At 41.5% G+C, this 19479-nt stretch overlaps 1 long non-coding RNA gene across 1 annotated transcript; it reads left to right on the forward strand.

Moving 5' to 3' along the window:
- Positions 1–13912: 13912 nt before the first annotated feature.
- LOC135645259 (uncharacterized) lies at positions 13913–17839 on the forward strand. The gene is made up of 2 exons (XR_010498707.1): positions 13913–15784; positions 17619–17839. It is a non-coding gene; the product is annotated as an uncharacterized LOC135645259 (long non-coding RNA).
- Positions 17840–19479: the final 1640 nt, after the last annotated feature.

Genomic DNA, 19479 nt, shown 5'->3' on the forward strand with positions numbered 1-19479 from the left:
AAAGGATAACTTAGGAAAATTTGATGCTAAATCCGATGAAGGAATCTTTCTTGGTTATTCTTCGGTTTCTAAAGCTTTTCGTATCTTCAATAAAAGAACTTTAATTATTGAAGAATCCATTCATGTTGTTTTCAATGAGATTTTCGAAATTAGGAAAAATGATCTTGATGATGATGTTAATTTTGATTCCTTAAATTTAAATGAAACCCCATCTCCAACTGGCAACTTGGATGCATCCACTTCCCAGATTTCCTTACCCAAGGATTGGAAGTATGTAGATGCTCATCCTAAGGAGCTAATCTTAGGGGACACATCAAAGGGGGTTCAAAAACGTTCTTCTTTTAAAAATTTTTGTGCCAACGCCATCTTTCTCTCCCAAATTGAACCCAAATGTGTTGATAAAGCCATGAAAGATGATTCATGGATTATCGCAATGCAAGATGAATTGAATCAATTTGAGAGAAATAAGGTGTGGACGCTTGTTCCTAGGCCAAATGACCATTTAGTTATTGGTACTAAATGGGTCTTTAGAAACAAGCAAGATGAAAATGGTATCGTGGTTAGAAACAAGGCTAGATTAGTGGCCAAAGGTTTCAACCAAGAAGAAGGTATCGATTATGAAGAAACCTTCGCTCCTGTGGCTCGATTAGAAGCCATAAGGATGCTCCTTGCCTACGCTAGTAGTAATAATTTTAAGTTGTTTCAAATGGATGTTAAAAGCGCTTTTCTTAATGGCTTTATTTCCGAAGAAGTCTATGTTGAACAACCTCCTAGATTTGAAAATAATAGTCTCCCTAATCATGTGTTTAGATTAACTAAAGCTCTCTATGGTTTAAAACAAGCTCCAAGGGCTTGGTATGAGAGATTTAGTTCTTTTCTCATTGAAAATAATTTCATAAAAGGCAAGGTTGATACTACATTATTCATCAAGAATTTTGAAAATAATTTTCTCATTGTTCAAATTTATGTTGATGATATTATCTTTGGTTCTACGAATGAATCTCTCTGTGAATCTTTTGCTAAAACTATGAGTCTTGAATTCGAAATGAGTTTAATGGGAGAGTTAACATTCTTCTTAGGTTTACAAATCAAACAACTAAGCAATGGCATCTTTATTAGTCAAACTAAATATGCTATGAATTTACTAAAGAAGTTTAATATGAAGAACTAAAAAGCCATTAACACTCCTATGAGCACCTCCACTAAGTTAGAAATTGATGAAAGTGGAGAAAGCTTTGATCAAAAAACTTATAGGGGTATGATAGGAAGTTTACTTTACCTCACTGCAACAAGACCAGACATCATGTTCAGTGTAGGACTTTGTGCTAGATTTCAATCAAACCCTAAGATATCTCATCTCAAAGCAGTTAAAAGAATACTCAGATATCTTAATGGTACCACAAATCTAGGATTATGGTACCCAAAATCAGAGAATCTTGAGTTAATTGCTTATGCTGATGCGGACTTTGCTGGCTGTAGATTAGATAGAAAAAGCACATCAGGAACATGTCAATTCTTAGGACATGCCCTTGTTTCCTGATCATCTAAGAAACAAAACTCGGTTACACTATCAACAACCGAAGCTGAATATATTGCAGCAAGTGCATGCTATGCGTAAGTTGTATGGATGAAAAACACCTTAGAAGATTATAAAGTTCATCTTAAAAATATTCCAATTAAATGTGATAACACAAGTGCAATATGCTTAACAAAGAACCCTATACAACACTCAAGAACAAAACATATTGATATCAGACATCACTTTATACGAGATCATGTTACGAATCATGATGTAATCATAGAGTTCATTGATACTAAACATCAACTAGCTGATATCTTTACAAAACCTTTAAGTGAAGAACAATTTGATTTCATAAGAAGAGAATTAGGAATGTTGATGTGTCCGAATACTTAAACCAGTTAAAATTATTTTTCGGACTTTATTGAATGATCAAATCACTTGATTACTATTACATGCCTTGGTATCACTTGATCAAATAACTTACTTATGTCCGAATGCATGGAAGAGTTCATTTTCATTTTCGGATTTGCTTAACAATTTGAATGCTAAAACTCGGATTTTCCTGTACACTCTTATGTAAATTTTTTTTTGGAAAAATGAGTTTCCTCCTTCATGCACAAAGAATTATAACATACAAGGAGAAGAGGTATTCAAAGCATTATACGTGTCATGCCTTCCTTTATGTGCTTGATAACCTGCTTATATTGTTCTCCTGGAATCACATCTACCATGTTTTTTTTTTTTTTGTTGATGACAAAGGGGGAGAAATATATGAATTGATATGGTTGCTATCACTGATGCTGATATGTTTGCTATCACTGATGTTGATATGGTTGCTATCACTGATGCTATGATTAGGCCATACTTGCATCACTAAGAAATATATGATTGCTATCATTGCTATATGCCCTGTATCAAGATATCAAACAAAAATTTGCATCGTACGAACTGATATCTTACCATGCGATGCAATGCTACACTTGCTAAATATTCATATCATGTAATGATATCAAAATCTTGCTTCATAGCTTTACATGTCGATATCTTACAATATGATGAATTGCTACAATTACCATCATTCAAACTTGTTATATTTGAAAATGAATGTCAAGCCTTGACATTATCTTCAAAGAGAAACATCATGATAGGAATCATGATAGGAATATGTCTCTTGAATTTATAAAATTTTTAAATTCAAGAAGTATGGCATATAGACAGGGGGAGTTAAGGTTAACTCCATTATCAATTGATTGTCATCATCAAAAAGGGGGAGATTGTTGAATCTCGGATTTTGATGATGAAGTCAATTGTCATTTGTTGTCTAATGTATGTGTTGAGATAAGTGTGCAGGATTAACTACGATGAAAGTAAGACATGCAGCAGGAGTTGCGCCGGAGTCATGACAATGATCACGTTGGGAGTTCGAGAGCTCGACGGAAGTTCGGACAGTCGTCGGAGGTTCTGCGGGAACAAATCCGAGAAGTCCAGAAGCTTGCCAAAGGAGCTGGTCGGAACTTGCCAAGTGGATCGTCGCAAGTCCAGGAGTTTGTCGGAAGTCCGCAGGAGCATCACCGAGGGTTCGTCGGATGATCGACGGAAGTTCGCCGGAAACTCGCCGGAAGAAGCGATTGACGCACCGGAGCAAGCTGTAGAATTTGTCTTAGGAAATAATCATAGTTAACACATTGATTAAGTTAGAAATGGGAGGTGATCCCATTAGCTTAATCTTGGGGCAATTGGGCCCCTGAAAAACTCAAATTGGGCCGAATGGATCAACCCATTCGGACCCAGGTTGCTGTGGGAGGTGCAACCGCCCCAGCCAAGAGGTGGCACCGCCCCGGGCTCAGTCTCCGAGCGAGACTGGGCGGTGCAACCTCTTCTGCCAAGAGGTAGCACCGCCAGAGCTCAAGTTCGAGCTTTGCCAGGCGGTGCAACCTCCCCAGTCAGGCGGTGCAACCGCCTGAGCTCGGTCTTCGAGCTCTGGCAGAGAGGTGCAACCGCCCCTGACAGAGGTGGCACCGCCCAGAGGCTCAGTCTTCGAGCTCTGCTAGGCGGTGCAACCGCCCCAGTCAGGAGGTGCAACCGCCTGATCCCGGAATTCCGGGAATTGATAGATTTGAGCTCCAAATTTGAACTGGGTTGGGGCCTATAAATACCCCACCCATTCAGCACTGAAAACACAGAACATACACTCGAAATCTTGCTATCTTTCTGTGGTTCTTAGAGCTCAAAACTGCTAGTTCTCCTCTTTCTGTTCTTCAAAGTTTGAGTTGTAAATGTTAGGATCAAGAGCACTAAGAGGGGGGGGGGTGAATTAGTGCAGCGGAAATCTTTCAGCGATTAAAAACGAAAGCTGCGTTCGTTCGATAAAAACTATTTTGATGCAAAAGCCGATTCTAAGATTACTTATGATTAAGTGCAGTTTACGTCTAAACACAGTTTGCGTCTAAACGCAGTTTGCGTCTAAATGCAGATTGCGTCTAAGCGCAGTTTGCGTCTAAACACAGTTTGCGTCTAAGCGCAGTTTACGTCTAAGCTCAGATTGCGTAAATCACTTGTTTAGATCAAAAGCAGTTTAAGCAGAAGTATAAAGACAGTGTGCTGCTATTGTACAGCTCAAAAAGTAATCTGCAAAAAGCAGATTTACGTCTAAACGCAGATTTACGTCTAAACGCAGATTTACGTCTAAACGCAGATTTATGTCTAAACGCAGATTTACGTCTGAACTTTGAAACTCGTTTGTAGACTCGTAGAAGGCAGTATGCAGTTGAAATCAAGACGTAAACGTAAACTGAAATCTGATGATTGTACGAGGAAAGCCGATTTATGTCTAAATGCAGTTTTACGTCTGAATGCAGATTTTTGTCTAAACCTTGAAACTCGTTCGTAAAATTGCAGAAGACAGTTTGCAGTTATAAATAGAATCAAAACGTAAATGTAAACTGCAAAGAAACTCGTTCGTAAAAGCGCAGAATACAGTTTGCAGTTACAAAACGTAATCGTAAACTGTAATGTATGAAAACACCGATTTACGTCTGAATGCAGATTCGGAAAGATCAGCACTTAAAAACTTGTTCGTAAAGGCGCAGAGAGCAGTAGCTATGTAGGAAGTTTGCAGTAATGATAAAGTGCTCAAAATAAATGCAAACCGGAGATTTAGAGTGGTTCGGTCAGTCTTGACCTACTCCACTTTTGGCTTCCTCCACCGACGAGGTCACCGACGTCAACTAGAGGCCTTCCTTCAATAGGCGAAGGCCAACTGCCCTTTTATAGATTCACTCCTTTTGATGGGCTCAGGAGACAACCCTTACAGGACCTTTCTCTCCTCTCTTTACAACTCAAGACTTGAAGAACAGAAAGAGGAGAACTTTAGGACTTTACACAAATTTGAGCTCTTAGAATCATAGAAAAGATCAAGAATTCGGTGTAGGTCTGTATCTTTTCAGTGCTGAATGGGTGGGGTATTTATAGGCCCCAACCTAATTCAAATTTGGAGCTCAAAACGATCAAATCCCGGAATTCCGGGATCAGGCGGTTGCACCTCCTGACTGGAGAGGTTGCACCGCCTGGCAGAGCTCGAAGACTGAGCCCAGGCGGTTGCACCTTTGTGTCAGGGGCGGTTGCACCTCCTGAGTCTGGCTCGGAGACTGAGCCCCAGGCGGTGCCACCTCTTGACTGAGGCGGTTGCACCTCTCTGCCAGAGCTCGAAGACTGAGCTCAGGCGGTGCCACCTTTGTCAGGGGCGGTTGCACCTCTCTGCCAGAGCTCGAAGACCGAGCTCAGGCGGTTGCACCGCCTGACTGGGGAGGTTGCACCGCCTGGCAAAGCTCGAACTTGAGCTCTGGCGGTGCTACCTCTTGGCAGAAGAGGTTGCACCGCCCAGTCTCGCTCGGAGACTGAGCCCGGGGCGGTGCCACCTCTTGGCTGGGGCGGTTGCACCTCCCACAGCAACCTGGGTCCGAATGGGTTGATCCATTCGGCCCAATTTGAGTTTTTCAGGGGCCCAATTGCCCCAAGATTAAGCTAATGGGATCACCTCCCATTTTCCAACTTAATCAACGTGCTAACTACGATTAGATCTAAGACAATTTCTGCAGCTTTGCTTCGGTGCGTCAATCGCTTCTTCCGACGAGTTTCCGGCGAACTTCCGTCGATCATCCGATGAACCCTCGGTGATGCTCCTGCGGACTTCCGGCAAACTCCTGGACTTTGCGATGATCCACTTGGCGAGTTCCGACGAGCTTCGCTTGGCAAGCTTCTGGACTTCTTGGATCTGTTCTCGCAGAACCTCCGACGACCGTCTGAACTTCCGTCGAACTCTCGAACTCCCAACGTGATCATGAACTTGACTCCGGCGCAACTCCTGCTGCTTGTCTAACTTTCATCGTAGTTAATCCTGCACACTTAAAACAAAAACTTCGATCGAGACAATTAATCCTAAGCAATTAACCAAGTTGTCCGGCATGTCATTGGTCCCTCGACGCTTCGTCCGATTCTTCGGCGCATCGTCCTTTCCTGCAGCCTATTGCCCAATCGGCCAGTTGACTCCGCAACTCCGATATCCTTGGCACAATACCCGCTCTTCTTGGCCCGATGCCCGAGTCCACGACCCGAAGCCTTCTATCGATACGTCAACCGATCCACCGGCCCGACGTCCAATCTTCTGACATGTTCCTCCGGCACAACATGATGTTCCTGCTTTAATTGTCTCATCCTAATTGAAGCACCCTGCGTCACTCAAAACGCAGATTAAATCATAAACATATATCAAGGAGTTTCATCATCAAAATACGAGATTCAACAGTAAAGAGAGGAGAGAAAACTTCTGTAAGGGTTGTCTCCTAAGCCCGTCAAAAGGAGTGAATCTGTAAGAAGGTGGTTGGCCTTCGCCTATTGAAGGAAGGCCTCTAGTTGACGTCGGTGACCTCATCGGTGGAGGAAGCCAAAAGTGGAGTAGGTCAAGATTGACCGAACCACTCTAAATCTCGGTTTGCATTTCCTTTAAGCATTTTACCTTCACTGCAAACTTCTCAATAGTTACTGCCCTCTGCGATTTTACAAACAAGTTTCAACGTTTAGACGTAAATCTGCGTTTAGACGTAAATCTGCTTTTTCGTATGATCATCATATTGCAGATTGCATTTACGCTTTGAGCTTTACCAATACTGCACACTGCCTTTATACTCCTGCTTAAACTGTGTTTTATCTAATCAAGTGATTTACGAATCAGCATTTAGACGTAAATCAGTTTCTTCGTACGAACTTTGGATTTCAGTTTGCGCCGATATTCTGGTTTTCATCATAGCTGCAAACTGCCTGCTTAGTTTGACATTAACATTGATTAGTATCAACTTTCATACATAAGTTGTTTTTATCAGTCGAACGCAGCTTTTGATTTTAATCACAGAAAGTTTTCCGTTGCACTAATTCACCCCCCCCCCCCTCTTAGTGCTCTCGATCCTAACACTGGCGGTACCACCACTAATGCTGGGTGGGTACCACAGCTTGTCAGTCTAACACTAAGCGATACCACCGCCCAGTCTAGTGATACCACCGCTTGATACACTAACATTGGGTGGTACTATCATCTAGTCTTGGTAATACTACCGCTTGGCAAATTGACATTTGATGGTACCACCGCCCAATCTGGCAATAACATTGTCTGATAGACTGAAAAAGTGTATTCTTAACTTTTCCAACTCATAGACAATTCCACCGCTAGTTTGGCGGTGCCACCGCCTGACCCAACTTTTGGGTCATTAAATGGGTCTCCCAATTAGCTCAAATCAGTCCCAATTTAGGCTTAATTGACCCTTAATTAAGTTAATATAGTTACACCAAAAGCTAACTCAGTTAGCCCCCTAGACTACTTTGATCTAGACAAATGATTACAAACCATAAATCTTTTATCTGGCATGTCATTAGTTCAACTGATGCTTCATCCGATCCTTCAACGCATCATCATCTCCTTCAGCGTATTGCTCCATCGGCATGTTGACATTCCGTAATTTTTTATTTCCTTGGCACAATGTCTAATCCTTTGGCTCGATGTCCGAACTCATACAATCGGCATGTTGACCTTCTACAATTTTCGATTTCCTTGGCGTAATGTTTGATCCTTCAACCCGATGCTCGAACTCATGGCACGAAGTCCTTCTGTCGGCACGTTGATCAATCCTCCGTTCCGACATCCAATCTTCTAACATGTTTTACTCTAGCCTAACTTTTGATTATTCCTTCTTCAATTAATTTACCTTTACATGATCGAAGATAGTCTTACGTTATTTTTCTCAAAACAAGGATTAGATCGTAAATTCATCAATTGATTTTATCATTAAAATCCAAGATTCAACAATCTCCCCCTTTTGATGAAGACAATCAATTGATGACGGAGTTAATCTTAACTCCCCCTATCTATATGCCATATCAAAATAAAGCAAACTTAAATTCAAAAGAAATAATAACCTTTGAATTCAAGTGAAAGAATTTTGATCATATGTAACATATTATATCAAAATTTCATACATTATGCATCATCATTTAAACATAGTTTCAAGTCATCAAGGTATAACATGTACAATTCCAAAACATTACAAATCATCATCACTTTGGGCATGATACCAAAATGATTAATTTTGAAATCATCTTTACTTGGGAATGCATGATATCAAAATATGAAACGTTTCAAATCATCATTACTTCTCCCCCTTTATCATCAACAAAAAGGAGAAAAGTACATCTAACAAGTTATTGAAATATGCAAGCTTAGTAATATTTTAAAGATGTGCAAGTTTAGCAATTTTGGAGATGTGTAAGCTAGCAATTTTGCTTCTCTTGAGATGTGCAAGCTAGCAATTCTTGCTTCTCTTTTGAGATGTGCAAGCTAACAAACTTTGCTTCTCATTTAAGATATGCAAGCTAGCAAGTTTTTCTCCTCTTTAAAATATATAAGCTAGCAATCTTTACTTCTCTTTTGAAATATGTAAGCTAGCAAGTTTTCTTTTCTTTATGGTGTGCAAGCAAGACTTTCTCCCCTTTTTTTATTATCAAAAGGAAGGGAATAATACAATATTATAAATATTTTTCCTCTATATCAATTTTCAAACATGACATAAGATATACAACCATAAATACAAAAGAATTGTACATATGAAAATCATGACATGAAAGATATTAATATTAAAGATCATCAGGGATCAAGTCATCATTTATTTTGACAAATCTCTTCTTTTATAAATAGTAAAAAAAATCTTAAGAGATCAAATAATAGGCAATTTCAAAGGAAATTTTAAGTCATGAATTTTAAGAAATTAAGAGAAAAATCATAATTCATAAATATTCTCTTTGTTAGGGACGAGTCGGCATTAAGAGGGGGGGGGTTGAATTAGTGCAGCGGTAAAATCACATATTCAAATCGTTTCATTTTGATTAAAACCGATTCCGACTAAAACCATTTTATAAATATATTAACTTGAACATGTTCGTAAATATATTGAAAGCAGTAAGCAAGTAAAGTGGTTTGCAATTAAAATAAATTACTCAAGACAAAATGCAAACTAGATTTTATAGTGGGTTGGTCGTCATGACTTACATCCACTCTATCGATTCCTCTTCCGTCGAGGCCACCGGTATCCACTATCGGTCTTCCTTTAATAGGCGAAAACCAACCACCTTTTACAACTCGATTCTCTTTTTACCAGGTTTAGGAGATAACCCTTACACCCTCACTTACTCCTCTCTCAAACTATTCTAATACTTAGAAGGAGAGGAGTTCACCCAAGATTACAGCAGCATTTCTTTCCTTTTTTACTCTCAATATTTATGTATCTTAACTAGGGATGTGAGGGATATTTAGAGGCATCAAATTTATTCAAACTTGGAGCCTAAAAATATCCCATCCTAGGTTTCCTGGATATGGGCGGTACCATCGCTTGTGTTGGGCGGTACCACCGCTTGACAGGGGTGGTGCCACCACCTGGCATCCTACCACTAGGCGGTACCACCGCTTGTAGCCTCTCAAACACTATGTTTAGGCAGTACCACCGCTTGACATAGTCTCGAAGACTGTGCCATGACGATGTCACCTCTTGGGTCACTATTTGGGCCTTTTCATTGGGCCCAACACAATTCATGCATGGTCCCAACTGGCCCCTAATTGGGTTGGCCCAATTTCAATCCCAATTATGTACTAACTACGAATTCTAAGATATTTACTAAGCTAAACAAGTCCATAAGTCTAGTTTCTTTTGGCGAGCTTCCGACGATTCTTCCAGCGAACTTCCAACGATCTCTCAGCAATGTTTCAGCGGACTCCCACTAAGCTTTTGGACTTTATAACGATATTCTTAGCAAGATCCAATAAGCTTCTTTGGCAAGCTCCTAGACTTCTCGGTCAATTCCGACAGAACTTCTGACGAACTGTCACGGACTTAGCTAGTTTTGCCTAAGTCGTGCGGCACCCTTGCGTATCCGTCTGCAAAGGTCAGCCTCCCCGAAACCTCCCATGGTCCCTTAGGACCTACAAAAGAGAAAACGGGTTAGAGAAAATACCTCACTCGGGATCCACAAGTAAACATTTCTGAAAACACTTCATAGACAATGCAAATTACAAACATACTTTACAAGCTCTGAACGATTGCATAACAAAGGGCCAAAATGATCCACTACAGACCGAATATCTCTCACAAGTGTCCACATGATACAACATTTATTTACAAGCCTAAGAAGGCCACCAAACCCAACTAAAATGGGGCTTTTAAGCCTTCGATCATCCCTCTATATGCTGTGTAAAACATGAATAAACCAAAAGACATAGACATATATAAGTATTGCATCAAACATCCAGTTTACAAAAGGATAACTTAAGAATATTCAAAGTTCTCAACATTAGATTATAAATAATAAAAAATAATAATAATCTCCTTTACAACCCTATAATATTCCTAATAAACCCCTTAACCAATAGATATAAATACCTTCAATTTATCACTTAATTTTAATAAATTCTTTTAGCTTTTTTCACATAATCTTTTTTTGTTCCCATTCTTACTATTCTTCTTCTCCTACTAAATATCGCCAATATGAAGTTAATATATATAGCCTTACCTTTAATATTTTTATAAAAAAATTATGACTCAAACTTTGATCTCTCATGTCGCAAAGGAATAATTTTATGATTATATCAAAGTTCACATTAGAAGAGCAATCTTACCATTAATAATAAATTAAAAAATCAAATGGAACGATATAAAGATTAAAGAGAACGAGGTAAAAAATATTTTTTTATATTTGTTAGATCGATTTAACATTTTTAAGATTTAATATGTCAAGTTACAAACTCGAAAGATGATATTTTAGATTTGTTTGCAACAACTCGAAAGATGTTATCTTCTGGGTCAATCAGCATCAACTCAAAAAATGTCATAGAATATGATAATTGATGGGTTACAAAAAATAACAGTATAATTGATAATCAATGAGTTATATTTAGTAAAATTTTGAGTAGTCAAACTTTTGATCTCCCATACTGTTTTAACTCGTCAATGACTTTTGACTCTTATGTGGGGTTGGTTGAGTTATGTTGATCCCTGTTAGTTCCTGCAGATCCTTCATATAAAGGAAAAGACCATCCTTAATATGCTTTAGTCTCTCAAATGCCTCATGATGCTTGAATTGGGTAGATGCTTGTTGGACTTTTAACGAGCATCGCTTCGTAAACTTTTAAAGTTTTTGGGTCCTTCCTCTACAAAATTTGCCCATCGACTCTTCTTTCACCTAGTTATTACTTCCAAGTAGATTCGCATCACTTTCGCTTTCAATTAGCATTATGTTGGGAAATAAAGCAGATAATCTACTCTCAGTATCACTGATCACCATTTGTGAGGATTTGATAACTATTGTCTTCCATTTTATTTCTTCAAAGGGTCTTTGAATATGTGCAGAGCTCCTCTACTGGATAGATAAAAGAATTGAGGTATTCGGTTTTACCTATTCTCTTAAGAGTTGAGAAGGTAAAGGTTACTTGATTTCGCCCGCCTCCTCGAGGGTTGTACTCTATGCATCGAACTGGTTATTAGCCTTCGCCTACTCTTTGCTCACACTTTTGAAGCACTTGAAGTGTTTGCACTCCTTACGTTAAGTTTGCTACTGTGATTCACATTCTCAATACCATCAAACTTCTAGAATGCAGGATGTTTTCACCCTAACTTAAAGTAAGTCTTTAATAGTTTTGGTCACCTCTAGGATTGTACCGTCTTCTCCATCAACCCTGCCGCCTACTCCATAGAGTAGCAAAGGTACAGCATCGCATACTGCCAGCTTCATTCCTTAGTTGTGCACTCTTGTACGACCCGAAGTCCTTCACTTTTGGCTATCTTGATGAGAAGCTCGTTGACACTGGTCTTACGTAGTTCCTTGGCCTCTGCCCTTCAGCCTTGTCTTGGTACTTGGAGTTTGCCTCTGCATACTCCACCTCCTCGGTCCCTTTCGTGACCAAGCCTCTCCCTCCATGAGAGCAAGGGATCGATGACTTCATGGAAGTCCCGCCTCTATAGTACCATGGTGCTGCCATGCCCGTGGCTCTACTATCTGTCGCCTCACATCTACATCCCTTTCTTCACGGTTGGTAGATCTGCCTCTATAGCATTGTGGCACTCCTCCGAGTCCACCTCCTTTTTAACCAATGCTTGATTTTGGGTAGCTAAGTCCCTTTGGACTCATCGTCACTTCCTCGCCCCTTTTGACCCCCTGCTTCAACACCTTTGTGTTCTCCAAGCAGTTCCCCTTTGGTCGATGGAAAGATAAATTACAACTCTCATGTATGGCCTCTACCATCATGTTGCAGGGTTCGCACTGATTTTGTTCTCCTTAGCTTCCTTGGTAGCAACGTTCGCTTACTCGACCTTGTTCTCTGACTTGTTAGGCTCCCTTAAGCGAATATGGGCTCTCGAGCAGTCCAACTCTCCAACCGCTCTGATCATACCTTTGCATGATCAAGTCCCTCCCTTAGGACTCGCTAGCACTTGCATTCGAACTTTTCTCTTAGTGGTACATAGCCCCCATATGCTGATGACCAAGGCTTTCATCTGATGTAAAATTCGATGCACGCACGGAAGATCTGCCTCTACGGGACCGTGGCTTTCACTTCTTGAATCCATAGCCCATCTTGTCATCGTGTTGTTCACTAAAGTGGAGCTCCTAGTAGAACCTGATTATATCTCTGTATGATATAGTCCCTCACGGGACTAGATTCGTGTGTATCGCATCGCCTCGAACTATTCCACCATGATCTGCTGCACCATGTCGTCTCCTAGTGACATCTCTATTGTATTTTGATCCTTGTGGGATGAAATCATATTGTGATTCCTCTATATATGTCCTCTATTAACACATCGCAGGGCCTCTTTCACCTTCGATTGTGTTCGCTCCTTTTGGCAATCGACCTTCATCCACCCGCTCTTGGGTCACACCTAGACGAAGCACCGGTCTAGGATAGTCCATCACCTAGTAGCTCCCGAAGTCCACTGACTTTGCTGAAATTGGTGCACCATTGTTTGGATCCTGGGCCTCTACCCCTACCAGCATAATCTCTACTGCGCACCGCTCCCTTTATGGCAACTTGAATGGCAGCACTGTGACATATTCTTCAAGAGTACCCGCCTCCACATCCTCTTTGTTAGGATCAAAAGCACTAAGAAGGGGGGGGGGGGGTTAATTAGTGCAGCGGAAAACTTTCGACGATTAAAACTGCGTTCGTACGATACGAGCGATTTCGATAGAAAAGTCGATTCGTAAATCACTTTAACTTGTGATCAAGCAAAATGCAATTAAAGTGAATATATAAGGGCAGTTTGCAGTTATGATGGAAATCAGAATGTAAGCGCAAACTGAAATATGATGTTCGTAAGATAAAACTGATTTACGTCTAAACATCGATTCAGAAAATACTGAACTTTGAAACACAATCATAAATTCGCAGAAGGCAGTAAGCTATTGAGGAGGTTTGCAGTAAAGATAATATGCTCAAAGTAAATGCAAACCAGAGAGCACCACGATTTTAGAGTGGTTCGGTCAATTTGATCTATATCCACTTTTGGCTTCCTCCACTGACGAGGTCACCGACGTTCACTAAAGGCTTTCCTTCAATAGGCGAAGGCCAACCACCCTTTTACAGTTTTACTCCTTTTGACGAGCTTAAAGACAATGTAATATCCCTCACTTTTGAAAATTTACTAATAAGGATTTATATGTAAATTGGAGGACCTATATGTAAATATAGAAATTTCAAGGACTAAACTGTTAAGTTGCAAAAAGAAAAAAATAAAGAAAACCAAAAATTTCGGTTTTATCCCACCGCCTCCCACGCTCTCTCTGTTGAGCGGTGGGGCGTGGGGAGAAGAAGAGAAGAAGAAGAAGAAGAAGAAGAAGAAGAAGAGAGGAGGATAGCTGCGGCAAGGCTGCAGCGAGGAGGTGTGTGGCGTTGGGGAGGAAAAGGGAAGAGGAGAAGAAGAGGGAGAAGAGAGGGAAGAGGGAGAGGAGCGAGAGGTGGAAGCAGCTAGGGCTACTGCACCTCTGTTTCCTGCAGGTGGAAACAGAGGAGAGGTGTGGGGCGTTCGAAGAGGAGAAGAAGAAGAAGAGGTTGTAATACCTGTGTTTCCTGCAGAGGAAATAGAGGAGAGGGTGTGTGTGATGCCGGGGAGGAGGAGGGAAGAAGAAGAGGAGAAGAAGAGGAGGGAAAGGAGGAGCTACGGCTGCGGCGGTGGCAGCAGCAGCTGGAAGAGAAGGTGAGGAAGAAGAGAAGAAGAAGAAAGGAAGGAGAAGGAAGAAGAAGAAGAGGAAGAGGGAAAAGAGAGGGAAGAGGGAGAGGAGCGAGAGGTGGCAGCAGCTAGGGCTGCAGCACCTCTGTTTCCTGCAGGTGGAAACAGAGGAGAGGTGTGGGGCGTTCGAAGAGGAGAAGAAGAAGAAGAGGAAGAGAAGAAGAAGAGGACGCAGGAGAAGAGGTTGTGATACCTCTGTTTCCTGCAGAGGAAACAGAGGAGAGGGTGTGTGTGACGCCGGGGAGGAGGAGGGAAGAAGAAGAGGAGAAGAAGAAGAGAAGGGAAAGGAGGAGCTGCGGCTGCGGCGGTGGCAGCTGTAGCTGGAAGAGAAGGAGAGGAAGAGAAGGTGAGGAAGAAGAGAAGAAGAAGAAAGGAAGGAGAAGAAAGAGGAGAAAGGAAAGAAGCAGCTGCGGCTGCGGCTGTGGCAGGGAAAGAAGAAAAGGAAGGAAGAAGGGAAGGAGAGGAAGAAGAGAAGGGGAAGAAGGGGCTGCGGCTGCGGCGATGGCAGCTGTAGCTGGAAGAGAAGGAGAGGAAGAGAAGGTGAGGAAGAAGAGAAGAAGAAGAAAGGAAGGAGAAGAAAGAGGAGAAAGGAAAGAAGCAGCTGCGGCTGCGGCTGTGGCAGTTGCAGCTGTGGCAGGGAAAGAAGAAGAGGAAGGAAGAAGGGAAGGAGAGGAAGAAGAGAAGGGGAAGAAGGGGCTGCGGCTGCGGCGATGGCAGCTGCAGCTGGAAGAGAAGAAGGAGAGGAAGATGAGCAGGGGAGGAAGAAGAGGCTCCGACCGTGGCTGAGGCTGAGGCTGCGACTGCAGCAGTGCAGCTGGGAAAGAAGAGAAGGAAAGGAAGAAGAAGAGAAAGGAAAAGGGAAGAAGAGAGGAAGAGGAGAAGGGGAGGCAGCTGCGGCAGTGGCAGCTGCAGCTGGAAGAGAAGGAGAGGAAACAGACCAGGGGAGGAAGAAGAGGCTACGGCTGTGGTGGCGGCGGTCGTGGCTGCGACGTTGGCTGCGGTAGCTGCGGCAACGGTGGTGGCTGCAACAGCTACTTTTGGGAAAGAGAAAGAAAGGAAAGGGAAAGAAGAAGAGGTTGTGGTTGCGGTGGTGGCGGCTGCGTCTGCGGCAGTTGTGTTTGGGAAAGAAAAAAGTAGGAACGAGAGAAGGGAGGAAGGAAGTAGTACAGTGGAAGGGGCTGCGGTTGTGATGGAAGGGGCGGTCGTGGCTACGACTGTGGTAGTGGCAGCGGCGATGGCTGCGATAGCTGCGTTTGAAAAAAAGAAAACGAAGGAATGAGAGTAAGAGAGAGCAGGTGATTATACCTCTATGTTCTGCATGAGCTGCAGTTGTGGAGGAAAAAGAGAAGACATATGTATAACACGAAACAAGGAGAGGACACGGAGGAAAAGTAGAAAGATTTGGGCTGACACCTTCTTCGAATCTTTAGATCAAAACCTTCAAAAGGCAAGTTTCCCGATCGTTTCTCCTATAATTGCTCTAATTTTTCTTATTGCAAGTATTATGATTTTCCTAGTGCAAGTGTTTCGATCCTTTCTATTGCAAGTGTTCTGATCCTTTCTATTGCAAGCTTTCTAATCTTTCCTATTGCAAGTGTCCTGATCTTTCCTTACTGCAATTTTATCTCTACATTTGCTTTGAATATGAGGAACTTTGAATTGTTCTAGCCTTGCATTTGATATATCTCTTGTTTAGACGTAACGATTCGAATCTGTGCAACTTCTGAGATTTTGACCTTTTGATACCGAGTTGCCTATAAGTCTGTTGGAAACTCCGATTTGTTCAAACCTGATTTCATTGGAAACTAGACTCGTAGATCTTTCTTTTGATATATGGATTGAAAGATTTAGAATCTAAACACCTGCCCAGTTATCTGTTGAATCTGACCTTATGAATTCTGCCAAACAGAGATTTTGTTCTGCGACCCTTGTTTACCAAATTATTTGTAACTCTCTCTGTTGGACAGTTCAATTCATATGAAACTTGTTTCATCATAAACTAGATTGAAATATCTTTCCACAATAGCTTTCTTGAGTATATTGGAGCATAATTGATAGTTTGAATCATTTGTTCAATGTTCCTCTTGAATTCTACCAGAAATCGAGCTTTGATCGATTTCGCATATTCTGGTTTCATTCCTTTGGAAATTGATATCCTTTAGCTTTCTTATTCAATTGAGCTTTATATTGCTGCTTTGAATTCTTGTATGCTGTTGTCCTTAAAGTTATTTGCATTCTTGAAAATTATTGTGTAACGTTTATGCTATATCGTATTGACTCATATAGGCATATGTATATCTCATTGTTCCACATTTGCTTTCGATATGTGCCTATTCCAGTTTCATTCCTTTGGACATTGAATTTATCTAACCTTCTTATTTGAATTTAGTTATATGTGATTGCTTGGAATCCTTGAATGCTCTTGCTTTCATTTCCTTTCAAATCTGAATACAATTGTGAAAGATTATTGCTTACTTCGTATTGACTCGTAAAGGCACATGTACGTTTTGTTGTTCCGCTTGTGCTTCCGATATGTGCTATTTATTGTTCTTTCTGTCCCTTTATACTCTGGTGTTTGTGGGATATTGTGAACCTTTGCCAGAAATGGTGAAGGGAGTTATGCATAGAGCCTGTGATGCTCTGTCGGCCCCTATGACTTCACTTAGACGTGGGTGGATGGAGCTCCCAGACGTGAGAGACTTATGTTTGGTGGTAATTCAAAAATGGATGTACCATATTATGTTATGGTCCCACTTCACCTTCTGTATGTTTGATATGATATCCAGAGCTTTGGTTATGTGTTTCTATACATGCTTTGGATAAGAATGAAATGAATGCAACTTCGATTCGACGTTTGAGCTTCTATTTCGTATTCGTTTTTTGAAATGTTCCGAAATGGTCCATACGCCATTGATATGTTCTGAAATGTTTCATTTATTATTGATATGCTCCGAAACATTTCATACGCTTTTGATATGCTCCGAAATGTTTCATTTGCTATTGTTATACTTCGAAATGTTCCATATGTAATTGATATGCTCCGGAACATTTCATACGCTATTGATATGCTCCAATTACTCTATGCTCCATTTGTTATGAACCAAATAGGTTTTGAATGACATGACACATATGATTTTGTATCTAATGATATGGTATCTTGAAAATTCTTATATTCTGACTTACATTATGATACCTTGTTTAAAATCATTCCTTTTGTTCTGAATATGCTTTGTCACTTGCTGAGCTGTTTTTAGCTCACTCCGTTATATAAAATCTTTCAGGTCAGCTTGTCACTCTTTGAGATGTTTGAATTGGGCTAAGGTAGTGGAGAGCTATTCAGAATTATGGGCAAGTCTTGTTAGTTATTATGTTATTGTTGTATAAGTATATTTTGTATCTAATGAAATGTTGTCGATTAATCGAAATGGATATATCTTATAAAAGTGTTAGACGATCTCTCTTATTTGAAATTTCGGAATGTTAAGTCTAATTTATGATGATATGAACTTGTGGTGAATAGTTGGAGTTCTGATTGTATAATTTATTTAGCTTGTGGATTTATAAATGTTGTTCATGTTTGTCAAGTTGGCTTGGGTGGCCATAAATGTGAATTATCGAGTTATGTGATATATGATTATAAACTGCACAGGTTTTATAGTTGTGAATTTGATAGAATATTTTTCAGTGTCCTCAAATTGTGTTTGGATCCTGGATGGATTTGCGATGAAAATTTTTAATATCATGGATATTTTGAAGGGCGTGACAGACAATCCTTACAAACTTTTCTCTCCTCTCTTGAAAGATCAAAACTTGGAAGAAAAGAGGGAGGAGAACTTCTAGACTTTACAACACTTTTGAGCTCTAAAATCATAGAGAAAGATCAAGCTTTCGGTGCCTTTTGGGTTGCCCTTTCATTGCTGAAAGGGTGGGGTATTTATAGGCCCCAACCCAATTTGAATTTCGAGCTCAAAACTGTCATCTCCCGGAATTTCGGGGTCTGGCGGTTGCACCACCTGACTGGGGCTGTTGCACCGCTTAGCAGAGCTCGAAGACTGAGCCTCTGGGCGGTGCCACCTCCTGTCAGGGGCGGTTGCACCTCCTGCCAAAGCTCGGAGACCGAGCTCAGGCGGTGGCACCGCCTGATTGGGGCGGTTGCACCGCCCAGCCAAAGCTCAGAGACCAAGCTCAGGCGGTTGCACCTCTATCAGAGGCGGTTGCACCACTCAGCCAGAGCTCGGAGACTGAGCCTGGGTGGTGCCACCGCCGACCCAGGCGGTGCCACCTCTAGCCAAGAAATCTGGGTCTAAATGGGCTGAACCATTCGGCCCAATTTGGGTCTATCAAGGGCCCAATTGCCCGAAGGTTAAGTTAATGGGATCACCTCCCATTTCTAACTTAATCATCGTGTTAACTACGAATTTCTTAAGACATTTACTACAGCTTGCTTCCGGTGCGTCAATCGCTTCTTCCGGCGAGCTTCCAGCGAACTTCCGGCGAACATCCGACGAACCTCCGACGATGCTCCGACGGACTTTCGGCAAACTCCTGGACTTACGACGATCCACTTAGCGAGTTCCGACGAGCTTCTTTTGGCAAGCTCCTGGACTTCTCGGATTTGTTCCCGTAGAACCTTCGACGACCGTCCGGACTTCCGTCGAGCTCTCGAACTCCCAACGTGATCATAGTCTTGACTCCGGCGTAACTCCTACTACATGTCTTACTTTCATCGTAGTTAATCCTGCCCATGTAAAACAAAACTTCGATCGAGACAATTAATCCTAAGCAATTAACCAAGTTGTTCGGTATGTCATTGGTCCCTCGACGCTTCGTCTGATTCTTCGGCGTATCGTCCTCTCATGCGGCCTATTGCCCAATCGGCCAGTTGACTCCGCAACTCCGATATCCTTGGCACAATACCCGCTCTTCTTGGCCCAATGCCCAATGCCCGAGTCCACGACCCGAAGCCTTCTGTCGATACGTCGATGGATCCACTAGCCCGACGTCTAATCTTCTGACATGTTCCTCCGACACAACATGATTTTTCCTGCTTTAATTGTCTCATCCTGATCGAAGTATCATGCGTCACTCAATACGCAGATCAAAACATAAACATATATCAAGTGGTTTTATCATCAAAATATG

The sequence above is a fragment of the Musa acuminata genome, chromosome BXJ3-8 (assembly GCF_036884655.1).
Source record: "Musa acuminata AAA Group cultivar baxijiao chromosome BXJ3-8, Cavendish_Baxijiao_AAA, whole genome shotgun sequence".
NCBI lineage: Eukaryota > Viridiplantae > Streptophyta > Magnoliopsida > Zingiberales > Musaceae > Musa > Musa acuminata.